Source organism: Podarcis bocagei, assembly GCF_964188305.1.
Source record: "Podarcis bocagei genome assembly, chromosome: 11".
Lineage (NCBI taxonomy): Eukaryota > Metazoa > Chordata > Lepidosauria > Squamata > Lacertidae > Podarcis > Podarcis bocagei.
In genome coordinates this window covers 55,951,708-55,964,209 of record NC_138136.1, presented here as the reverse complement: position 1 = coordinate 55,964,209, position 12,502 = coordinate 55,951,708, and the positions used below count along the sequence as shown (strand labels likewise).

General features: G+C 47.2%; 1 protein-coding gene and 1 long non-coding RNA gene across 2 annotated transcripts in view; one reads left to right on the top strand and one right to left on the bottom strand.

Annotated features, from left to right (window-relative positions):
- The window catches only part of LOC308597447, a 353,006-nt gene that overhangs the window by 2,932 nt on the left and 337,572 nt on the right, over positions 1-12,502 (top strand). The gene's annotated exons all lie outside the window — the stretch shown is intronic.
- The window catches only part of ZBTB7C (zinc finger and BTB domain containing 7C), a 235,269-nt gene that overhangs the window by 138,235 nt on the left and 84,532 nt on the right, over positions 1-12,502 (bottom strand). The window contains exon 2 of the mRNA XM_081212897.1: positions 11,094-11,158. The gene's annotated coding sequence lies outside the window, so the exon portion shown is untranslated. The remainder of the gene's footprint in view (positions 1-11,093; positions 11,159-12,502) is intronic.

Sequence of the window (12,502 nt, the reverse complement as noted above, 5' to 3'; positions counted from 1 at the left end):
CCTTTCTTGTAACTTGAAGCCATTAGTTCGAGTCCTACCTTCCAGAGCAGGAGAAAACAAGCTTGCTCCATCTTCCATGGGACAGCCCTTGAGATATTTGAAGATGGTTATCGTGGGTGGTGCTGTGGTCTAAACCACTGAGCCTCTTGGGCTTGCCGATCAGAAGGTCGGCGGTTCGAATCCCCGCGACGGGGTGAGCTCCCGTTGCTCGGTCCCTGCTCCTGCCAACCTAGGAGTTCAAAAGCACGTCAGAGTGCAAGTAGATAAATATGTACCGCTCCGGCGGGAAGGTAAACGGCGTTTCCGTGCGCTGCTCTGGTTCGCCAGAAATGGCTTAGTCCTGCTGGCCACATGACCCGGAAGCTGTATGCCGGCTCCCTTGGCCAATAAAGCGAGATGAGCGCCGCAACCCCAGAGTCGGTCACGACTGGACCTAATGGTCAGGGGTCCCTTTACCTTTATCCTCTCTCCATTCAGTCTCCTCTTTTCTAGGCTACATATACAGTGGTACCTCGGGTTAAGTACAAATATATGAACTATTTGAAAAGTAATTGCGAGGAACAGATTACGCTAGTAGGACTGCAAGAAGTTTCGTAAGGTGGATCATTTGAAATATTGCAAGAAAGGCTATGAAGAGAATTATTAGTTAAGGACAATTAAATGCAATACAGAAATTATGAAATGCAGAATACAGTGGTACCTCAGGTTAAGTACTTAATCCGTTCTGGAGGTCCGTTCTTAAGCTGAAACTGTTCTTAACCTGAAGCGCCACTTTAGCTAATGGGGCCTCCCACTGCTACTGCACCGCCGGAGCACGATTTCCGTTCTCATCCTGAAGCAAAGTTCTTAACCCAAGTACTATTTCTGGGTTAGCGGAGTCTGTAACCTGAAGCGTATGTAACCCGAGGTACCACTGTACCCAGATCCTTCAACTGTTCCTCATAAGGCTTGGTTTCCAGACCCTTGATCATTGATGATTTGGGGTCCCCTCCCCTCAGTTAAGCCCCCCCCCCCGCCCGCCCGCTATGACTTTTTAGACTCTCGCAAAGCTCTGGCATTTCCCACTTGTGTGTGGATGCTGTTGTGTTGACTGCAAAGCTAAGAGCGTGCATAGAGTGAATTTGCTGTGTGTGTGTGTGTGTGTGTGTGTGTGTGTGTGTGTGTGTGTACGTAATATGCAGCAGCCCATTTCACACAGCGACTCCATCCCCCAAAGGGTCCCTGAGAAATGCAAAACTCGCCGAGCCATAAGTTTAATTGGGAAGTGCAGTGGGAGGGTGGAGGGGAGTGATCTTATTTATCTACCGAGAAGTCAAATTCCCAGAGACTCTTCCCAGAACTCTCCTCCTCACCCAGCTCTCCCCAGCACCTTTTTGCAAAAAAAAAAGAAGCCCATAGCCTCTGCCCAAGCAAGCCATTAACATTCCCTTCGTCTTGTAAATATTGCCTGAGAGATCCAGCCTCTCTCCTGGCCTCAATTAATTGTGGCCTGGGGGAGAAGGAGATAAGTGAGTGCTAAAACTTTAGCTACAGCTCCACAGATGGTAAAAATAAAGTTTGATGTGACAAGCGAGGGCAGCCTGGGGAATAGGGAGCTGGTTTCGGAGTAGACACTTGCTGTTTAAAAAAAAAGAAAAGAGGATTTTTGTAATAATATCTCGCTCTTAAAAAAATAAAATGAATCTGGTCCCAGTCATTAGCGTGTTCTCTGTTTCACTTAATGATTTTTGTGGTCGGGCACTTTTGCACTTTCGGTTTCCATTGCTGGAGCAATGATATTATTCATGGCGTGTTTTTTCAAGAGGCCATGGAAGGTGTCTCTCCCGGGAAAGGCCTGGGGAAGAAAATTCTGCAGCCGAGCCAAAAAAAAAAATTAAAATTAAAATCACTGCAAAGTTTGTTGAGTGTTGCTTATTTCCACCATCCCACAACTGGGTGCAAAGTCTACTTGCATTGTTTGGAGGGGTGAGGTTTGGGTTTTGGTCTTTTGCAAGCGTCACCCAAGAATGGCCACAACCCAGAAAGCTTCCAGAGAGTGCCCTGCAGGCAAAATTTCCTAGATTGGGAGAGACCCTGCCTGAAACCCTGGGGAGCCGCTGCCAGCCGGTGTCAACAACATTGGGCTAGGTCAGGGGTTGGCAAACTAAGGTCCATGGGCCGGATCAGGCCCAACTGCCTTCAGGATCTGGCCCGCAGCCTGTCCGTGGATCAGCATGGGGATTCTGTTCGTTCGGGCTGCACCATTTTTTTCTGTGCCATTCCATTTCCCACCCTCTCCCTCCCACACACCGCTGCGCCACCTCCTCCCTCCCTCCTCCTGGATTTTCCCTGCCCTGCCTAGAGGAGGAAAGGGGCTGGGCTGAGCTGGCTGAGTGCCATTTTAAGCAGCCCCTCTCCAGAGCCAACCCTTCCCGCTGCCGCTGCCATCCTGGTGCTCCTGTGGGCCAGAGAGCGAAGCGGATGAGCTCACTCTGCCTACCAATGAGAAGCGGCAGCCCCAGGGAAGGTAAGCACAGCGGCTGGGGGTGGGGAATAATAATAATAATAATAATAATAATAATAATAATAATAATAATAATAATAATAATAATAATAATAATTGTCAGGTGCTGATGTGGTTGCTCTGGAGCAAACAGGCAAGACTCCAACCTGTCTTTTCCAGGCTTTATTATCTGTACAAACTATTTACAGTGTAGAGTGTCGCAAGTCCATGTCTGCTCAGTTGCTAGCAGAATATGGGAGTGGCAGATTCTTATACCTTCCCCCAGCATAACAGCCATGTGACCCCCAACCTTCTCCTCCCCTCTCTGCGCCTAAGACTACTGCGCAGAATGGGCGCTGGCAAAGGGGGACTTGCCTCCTCTCCGCTTTGCTCAGGCTCAGTGTTGAGCCTCTCCCTAGCATCTTCTGATCCTTGCACTCCCTCCCCACTGGAGGTGGGGCTTCCCTCCTCGCCAGAGGAAGAACTACTTCGCAAGATCTTCGGAGGCTCCCTGTAACACAACTGCCCTTCCACCTCTCGCCTCTGAGCTGATGGCAGTTCCCTGACAATAATAATAATAATTTATTATTTATACCCCGCCCATCTGGCTAGGTTTCCCCAGTCACTCTGGGCAGCTTCCAACAAAATATTAAAATTCAGTAGTCCATCAAACATTAAAAGCTTCCCTAAACAGGGCTGCCTTCAGATGTCTTCTAAAAGTCTGGTAGTTGTTTTTCTCTTTGACATCTGGTGGGAGGGCGTTCCACAGGGCAAGTGCCACTACCGAGAAGGCCCTCTGCCTGGTTCCCTGTAACTTGGCTTCTCACAGCGAGGGAACTGCCAGAAGGCCTTCGGAGCTGGACCTCAGTGTCCAGACAGAACGATGAGGATGGAGATGCTCCTTCAGGTATCCTGGACAGAGGCCGTTTAGATCAGCACCAACACTTTGAATTGTGCTCGGAAACATACTGGGAAGAGGACTACTTGCCCCCCTCACCTCTTCTTCCAGCTCCCCCCGCCCCATGCTGCTTCTCCAGCCCGCCACAAGGTCTGAGGGACAGTGGAGTGGCCCGCAACTAAAAAAAAATTGCCGACCCCTTGGCTAGGTGGAACAGTGATCTGACTCGGTATAAATTGCCGTTCTATATGTTCCCTGAATATCATGATGTGTTGTCATGCTGAATCAGACCAGACAGCAATGGGGTTTTCTGCAGATTGCTGGTCTGAATCAGACCAGACACCAATGGGGTTTTCTGCAGATTGCTGTTTGTTCCAATTCAGCAGTAAAGAACATGTTTTCCAGGGGATAGTTGTGTGGCGGTCGTGAAACCACTCGCACCCGTGCCTAGGCAGCGTGGAAGAAGCGGAAAAGCTCTTAGAGACATTCTTTCTGGACACGGGACAAGAGGGACGAGCCCTTAATCTTTAGATCATAGAGAGGTTTGGGGCAGGTGGACCTCATCACACTGTGATAATACCAGGAAGGTCAGAGGTACCCTATCCTTCATTTGATCTAGCTCAAAAAGTTCCTTGGTGTCACCAGCAAATACAATTGAGGTGGATCGTGGGTGGGGAAGCTCACACAGTGAGGAGGACTCCAAAATAGTAAAACTGGAAGGTAGAAGCCACAACAGGGCTGGAGATTCCTCTGGAACTATAACATCCAGATGAGCTCTAAGGGGCTGGTTCCGCAAGTGGTGAGAAAATGGCAATTAACCACAGGGGTGGTGCCTACATCCTCTCATCCTGCCTAATTTATCCCCCAGCTTAATTAAGAAGAGGAGACGGCTTGCTTCATCTTTTTAAGGCAAGCCACAACACCGCCAGAAAAATAACCGATCCCACGGGCGTTCTGCAAAGAAGCATTTCTTCCCATTGTAAAAGACCAACAGGTTACTTGGAGAGCAACCAGGCCTGTGTCTAAAGATGCAATGAAACATCTTTTTTAAAAAAAATAAAATAACTTTCTTTTTTAAAAGCAAAAGCCACAGCAGTGAGAGATTTCATCTTTCTAGACCCCCTCCGTATAATACAACGCTGCCAAACGGGACCCCCATGCTAATATATTTTCCTTTGCATTGTAAGGTCCCCATTACGAAGTCCTGCAAGCAACACTTTCAATACCAAGGCACAAGAAAGGGGAGGAAGGGGGGGGACCCTCGCTGGCTCCTGGGCTTTCTTTGAAGCGTGCTTTTTCCAGGATGGACAGCGTTTTATCTTTTCACAAGCAGCTCTTAACCATGGAACAATTCTGAAAGGGGGCAAGCGGAGGCCAGAAAGTTGGTCTCCAAGCGGCATTTTTGAAACGTTTCGTTAGCTGCGCCTCCGGGTTCCAGGGGAGCGATTCTGCCAGGAGGTGCGTCGAGAACTTCCAAATTAGTTGCCGGGGTCTCGGGATACTGATTATTCATTTCGTCCAAATATTAGCGAGCGCCTTCTGCCCTTTTCAAAGCCTGCACGTAGGATCTTTGATGCATTGTGTGACTTGAAAGCCCAGCACCTGAAGAAGGAAGAAGACTCCCCCACTCTTTTTTTTTTTAAGCCGGGGGCTGGAGGGGGGGAGCCAACGCTTTCATATCGAATGAATTCCGTTCTCTTCTGCACAATGCATTCAATGGCGTTGAAACCATGACCTGCCTTGTGTCTGAAAGGGCTGAAATCTCAGACGTGCAAGGATGAAACAGCCGCTCGTATCAATACAGAAGTGTAAATGCTCACAGCTCTCTATTAACAGGAGGACATTATCTATAGCCCCCTCCCTTCCCCCCAGCCATGGAAAACCAATGAAATTGGATGCAGAGATGGCTGGCCCAGGAAGGGGTGTCTGCGCTAAGAAGTGACCCCTTCTTCAGCTCAATCTCTTTCTCTCTTTGGGGTGCGTGAGGACGGGAGAGCTGGAGTGGAGCACAGCTGGAAGTCAAGCCAACCTAGATTCATTTCCTTTTGAAAAGACACCCTCTCTCTTTGTTAGCGATGTTGCAAACTACCCATTATCGCGCCCTGCTTCGCATCCGCTCCATGAGAGCCTTGTCAGATGCCTACAACTCAACAGTGGTCCTGCTATTATCCCCAGAAGTTGAGCAGACCTTTCCTCTCAGGAGGAGATGTACTATAGAAAAGGGAAGTTTTATGAACGCATCCCTCAGATGGAAGCCAGAAGACTTAGTGTAGGAGGGGGAGCTTCTACATGTACGAAAATCAGGCACAGCTTCCCCAAGAACCATGAGCCATATGGACTTCCTTATACTGAATCAGACCATTGGTCCATTTAGCACAGTACTGTCTACAGCAAGGTTTCCCAAACTTAAGTCTCCAGCTGTTTTTGGACTATAACTCCCTTCTTCCCTAGCTAGCAGGACCGATGGTCAGGGATGATGGGAATTGTAGTCCAAGAACAGCCTGAGACCCAAGTTTAGGAAACCCTAGATCAGTGTTTTTCAACTTGTGGGTCCCCAGATGTTGTTGGACTACAATTCCCATCATTCCTAGCCAGCATGACCAATGGTCAGGGATGATGGGAGTTGTAGTCCAACAACATCTGGGGACCCACAGGTTGAGAACCGCTGCCCTAGATAGACACTGACTGGCAGACAGGTCTGGATTAAGACCTTCAGAGGCCCCCAAGCACTTAAAAGATTTTGGTGCCCCCATATATATCTAATTCAAAATAGAAACAATAATAAACTGTAAAATAAAATTTCATTTTTTCAAAATGAAACGAAACCTACAGTAAGATGGAAAGCAATGTTTATCTTTTCACTTCCACTTTATTTATATTTGAAAAATCTTTTTTCTCATTGCAAAGTCTTTGATCAGATCCTCAAGACTAATCTTATGTAACACATCTGCTTCAATACTTGGTAGAGATGGGGCACACAGCCTGCCTTGTTGCACTGTTGTCCTATTGGGATTCTTAATACCCTTCAGCTGAGAAAATGAACACTCAGCTGAGCATTTTGAAGCCATTAATGTTAAAAATCTGGCAATGGAAAATGACTTCGGTGCCCCCTTCCCTTTATGCCCTAGGTAAAGGTAAAGGAACTGCTAGGTTGGCAGGAGCTGGGACCGAGCAACAGGAGCTCACCCCGTTGCGGGGATTCAAACCACCGACCTTCTGATCAGCAAGCCCTAGGCTCAGTGGTTTAGACCACAGCACCACCCGCGTCCCTCTTTATGCCCTAAGCACATGCTTATTTTGTTTAATGGTTAATCCAACCCTCTTGGCAGAGCTTCAGGCTATGGACCTCCTAACCCTACCTGGAGATGCCAAGAATTGAAGATGGGACCTTCTGTGCAAAGCAAACACTCTAACCCTGAATCACACCCCTTTCCTGTTGAAAGTAAGACCTAAGAACAGTGGCAGAGCATATGTCCGCGTTGCCTAGGGCAAGTGCGCTCCCGAGAGGGGGCATGGTGTGGAGGGTGCCCCCCCAGGTGCGGAATAGCAAGCCACCCATGGCGGACATTTGGCGCACCAAAACTGAGTTACAATTCCCAGAGTTGCCTGGGAAGATGGGTTGACCGTTAAATGCCTCTGGGAATTGTAGCTCTGTAAGGGGAACGGGGGTCTGCTAACAACTCTCATCACCCTTTACAAACTGCAGCTCTCGGGTTCTTGAGGGGAAGCCATGACCGGCACCATTAGGGCTTTAGATGTGCGGTGTGGTTCGAATCACAGAACTGCAGTGTTGGAAGGGGCGCCTGTGGGATGTGAAACACAAGAGCAGTCAAGTAGAACATTCCTAGAGTGAACATGTTTACACATGGGGAGGAATGTTTGTCCAGCCAGCAGGTAAACTTCCTGTTTCCTTCTGAGCTGGGACAGACTTCCTCTGCATGTGACTAGAGGTGGGCATGGCCTCACCTGTGCAGGTAATGACAAAAGCACAGGGTAACCATCTCTCTCTCTTTGACTACATGTATCGAAGAAGCAACATCTGCTTAGCCAAAGACGCTCTCTTGGCCTCCAGCCAGAAGAGGACAGAGGGACTGCCTCCTTATGAGATAGTTTCCAGGTGTATGTTACTTTTCTAAGCTAAGTCTGCCTTCTGGGATCTGATTGTGAACAGAACTCTTTTTATACTTTTATAGAAGACTGTGTCGTGTCTTATCTTTTATGAGGGAATAAGGGGGAAATACCAGAACAGTTATTATAGAGGCTTTAGCGAGCCTGAGCAAACGCATCCACTGTGAGTTTAAAAGGGGGAATGTTACTCTGCTAAATTGTGAACTTGTTTACACAAGTTGGAAAGGCTATAATCAAACAATATATCCTCTCCTGCATCCCTGAACATTCCCACAGCGCCGAGGGTCACCCCTACAATGCAGGGCTCCATTGGACTTGCTTAAAGCACCACTTCCATTCAGAGAACCAACAATCTGAGAACAAGCCACCCGAATGCTCCCTTTTCCCAGGAAGTTGAACTCTCCTGTTGACAGGTTTGGGACACTGGCATTTTGCAGAACCCCATAATGACAAGACTGCCTGTGGCTGAGTTGCTGACAGCACTTGGAAGTATGTTTCTCAGCAAGCAATTTATGCTACAACCCTGCCGTGCTTGGCTGCCATTAGGCAGTCAGACCCCAGGTTTGAAAGAAGTTCATTCCAGTCCCTCGAGTGGGTCGCCTTGTTATTGGGGTCCCACCTCACATCACCTTTTGACTCTAAACGCAACAGACTCTAAATACAGCAGCGTAAAGATACCCGAAATAATGAGCTATAGCGCGATCTCTGCACTCACGCTATGCATATAGTTGCAAGTCTCTCTCTCTCTCTGTTTAAGTAGATGTCTTAGAAGCCCTTATTAAAAAGGCAATCGAGGCATTTATGTATTTTGTTCTGTATTTTTAAGGGAGGCCCGCGTGTTGCAAAACTGGCTTGCTGGCAGCAAGCTGACAGGTCATTACTTTGCATCCTCCAAATTCTATGTGCTGATAAGAAAACGGCACCAATTTGATGTTTTATCAGTTTCCCGGATGGAAGGGGGAATTATGCAGGCCTAGATAACGATTCTAACCACTTTGCCATAGATTAGAGTTTCGCTTTTGGGTGGAGGGATCGTTATAACCACAGTATGTGTGTATACATCCACCGTAGCAAACTTTCTTCCCTTGCTCACAACCAACACTAAAAAGCAGACAAAGAATGTTATTTTGAAAGAGGAAGAGCAAAAGGCTAAAGTATGGGGGCAAAAATTAGGGATACTGCAGGGCACTGAGCAAAATCAATCTGTAACACTCATTGTTCCAGCTTACAGTCTAAAGGTACATGAGTAGGGTTGCCATATTTCAAAAAGTGAAAATCCGGATGCAAAAGTTGGGGATTGTTGTTGTTTGGCAAAGTTGTTGAGCAAAATCTCAAAAAAAGAGAGAGAACTTTTGAGCTATTTTTAATGAGATTTACCAAAACTTACACTACCGACATGGGCTGCCATACACCCAGATTTTCCTGGACATATCAGCAATTTCTGCTTGGGCGCTGTTTAGGAGGGCTGAATACCAGCTATGTCCGTATGGCAACCCAATACATGAGGCTACCACCTTGCTGAAGCTAAGCAGGTCTGGGCCTGGTCAGTAACTGGATGGGTGACCGTGCTAGGAACACATATATATACCACCTTGGACTCCATGGCGGAAATGGGTGGGATATAAATTGTTGTTGTTACTGGCATCCGTCTGCCTCAAAGGACAATGGAGTGTGCCTTGGGGGGTGAACTCAAACTGCAGCATCAAAGTGACCTCTCCGGGGTGCAAGCCTGGACAGTGTGTAGGGAGGTCCTGGGCTGGCCAGATGACAAGACCCTGTTGTAAATAAAAATATGCCCTTTTCCCTTATGGGGTATCCAAGAGCCCATATAGAGTCCTTACGTAGGTTCCCTATTGGTAGGAGAAAATAACAGAGGCCAGCCAGAGAATATTGAGAAGCAAAGCAGCTAGTAAGCCTGATCTTTATTGATCTGTTGCAATAGGGTCCTCACTCACCACACGCAGGAGAGGAAGAGGACCCCCCAAAATGCCGTGCAAGGGCTTATAAAGACATTTTAAATTCCCTGCCCTGGAGCTCAAGACCACCCCTCCATACATCATACATACATCACAGAAGGGGTGTAACCCAAGACCACCACACACACACCCCGATACATCATACCTACATCACAGAAAGGGAGGTTTACAGCAGAAATCTGAGTGGTTTGTTTACCTCCTGTCTGCCAGGTTACCTGTTTAATGGTCACTTGATTGGATTGCCTGGGAAGCCTGGCCAGTCTTTTGTAATGATAAATACTTAGTTCCTGAGCCAGGTCACAGCCTCACTCCCTATTCCTATCTTACATGTGCCCTTAAGACAGGATTTGTGAAGGAAAAGACAATGGGGAGGCTTTTCCATTTTCCTTTGACCTTGCAGAGAAAACATTTGCTCAGTTTGGGAATCAAAATGGTTTCAGGTCAGTCTTCCTGCACTGATCTATGTATGTGCTAGGTTGGTACACTTATGAACATTTAACAGATATCTAAGACCTCAAAATTCCTATCACAACCCCCCCTCTCGGTCTTGCTGATGTGGTCCAAAGGAACGCAGAGCAAGATGCTTGGCATCATCTTGGCTGCAGGAGTTGCTGGAAAGAGGTGCTGAGCCGAGGAGGCGCCAAACTGAGAAAATCCATAATTAAAGAAGATCTATTTGGGAGGGCCTTTGTTGGCAAGGTGATGTCTCTAATTTTTAAGACAGCATCTTAAAAAGCAGAGACATCACCTTGCCAACAAAGGTCCTTATAGTAAAAGCTATGGTTTTCCCAGTAGTGATGTATGGAAGTGAGAGCTGGACCATAAAGAAGGCTGATCGCCGAAGAATTGATGCTTTTGAATTATGGTGCTGGAGGAGACTCTTGAGAGTCCCATGGACTGCAAGAAGATCAAACCTATCCATTCTGAAGGAAATCAGCCCTGAGTGCTCACTAGAAGGACAGATCGTGAAGCTGAGGCTCCCATACTTTGGCCACCTCATGAGAAGAGAAGACTCCCTGGAAAAGACCCTGATGTTGGGAAAGATGGAGGGCACAAGGAGAAGGGGACGACAGAGGACGAGATGGTTGGACAGTGTTCTCGAAGCTATAAACATGAGTCTGACCAAACTGCGGGAGGCAGTGGAAGACAGGAGTGCCTGGCGTGCTCTGGTCCATGGGGTCACGAAGAGTCGGACACGACTAAACGACTAAACAACAACAACATTTGGGAGGGGGGCAAATGTTGGCCCCGCTCAGGGTGCCATATTACCAAAGATTACCAAAGTCCAGCCTGATGCCTTGTTTTCCCTATTTCTGCTTAATTTGCTTCTTCCCGTAACTTTCTAGAAACGGAATGCAAGTTGTATTGTTTGTGTACAGGTGACTGGCTTTATTTTCAGTGTTTCTTTACAAAGCAACAAAAATAAATATTCTTTGCAATTCTCTCCTTCTTGAGCATGTCTGCTCAGAGGCAAATCCCACTTACTTTAACTTTCTTTGGAAATAAGCGTGTGCCCTTAAGTCAATAGTCTTGGCTATGATTTCTCAGAAACAGCCAACTTTAACTAGCTCATTTATGGGAGTAAAAGAGGAATTTGCTATATACTCACTGTTTGTCTCGCCTCTGTGTCAAACTTCAGAAAGGCATTTCCGCCCGTGATACTCTGATCGCTTCCTAAAGGAAGAAAGTTCAAAAAGAAGAATATTGGAGATAATGATCATGTCCTTGTTCACACAGGTAAGTGATAGACTCCCTTATTTCAAACTAGCAGAGGTTTCCAAGCACCATAGCCTTGAGAGGGGGACAGCCTCCCCCAACCTGGTGCCCCCTCCAAATGTTTGGACTACAATTTCCTTTGGTCCAAAATCTCTGGAAGGAGCCAAATTGAGGAAGGCTGCTGTAGAATATGGTCGCACCTGTTCCCCTCCCCCAATGACAAGTTGACACTTGGCAGGGAAATTGTGCAAGGGGAAAAAAATCACCTTCCTCTGCCACAGTCCCAATCTAGATAGGCAGCCCCCACCCCAGCTGATTTTTATAAACAGGGGAAATTGTTATTGTAGGTGCATGTTGGAATCACAAGCTAAGAGTCACAGCTTTTCCTAGCTTGGCCATGTTGATCACTGGGACAAGACGGTTTGATCGTATTACACCGATCTTGGCCCAACTGCACTAACTTCTGGGCCCAGTTCAAAGTTCTGGTTTTGACCTATAAAGCCTTAAAACGGCTCAGGACCACAATGCCTCAAGGACCGCCTCTCCCCATCGAAACCAACCCAGACTCTGTGTTCATCATCTGAGGTCATCCTTCATATGCCTCTTCCACATGAGGTCTGGAGCATGGCAACATGGGAACAGGGCCTTTTCTGCAGTGGCTCTCCCCAGGGACGTTCGCCTGGTGCCTTTATTATATATCTTTAGACACCAGGCAAAAACATTCCTCTTCAACCAGGCCTTTGGCTGATTAATATTATAACCTCAGGTTAAGAACTTCATTCGTTCTGGAGGTCCGTTCTTAACCTGAAATTGTTCTTAACCTGAGGTACCACTTTAGCTAATGGGACCTCCCACTGCCGCCGCCATGCAATTTCTGTTCTCATCCTGAAGCAAAGTTCTTAACCCGAGGTACTATTTCTGGGTTAGCGGAGTCTGTAACCTGAAGCATCTGTAACCTGAAGCGTCTGTAACCCGAGGTACCACTGTACAGCCTTTTAAATGTATTTGTGGGAAAGGGGCATTATTGTTTTGTTGTTTCTGTCTTAGCTATTTATTTGTGCTTTTGCCTTGTATTTTTATCTTATGAACCGCCCTTTTGATAAAGGGAAGCATATAAATCTAATAAATAAAAATAAAATAAACTTGGGGCCCTCCATAATTTATTAGGCTACAACTCCCACTACCCCTTACTGCCTTCGCTGTGTTAGATTGTACAGGCTCCTCAGAGCAGGGCACCTGTCTTTGGGCTGTGATTCTGGTTGCAGCTGGCAGAGCTTGCGGTCCAAAACAACTGAAGGCCCT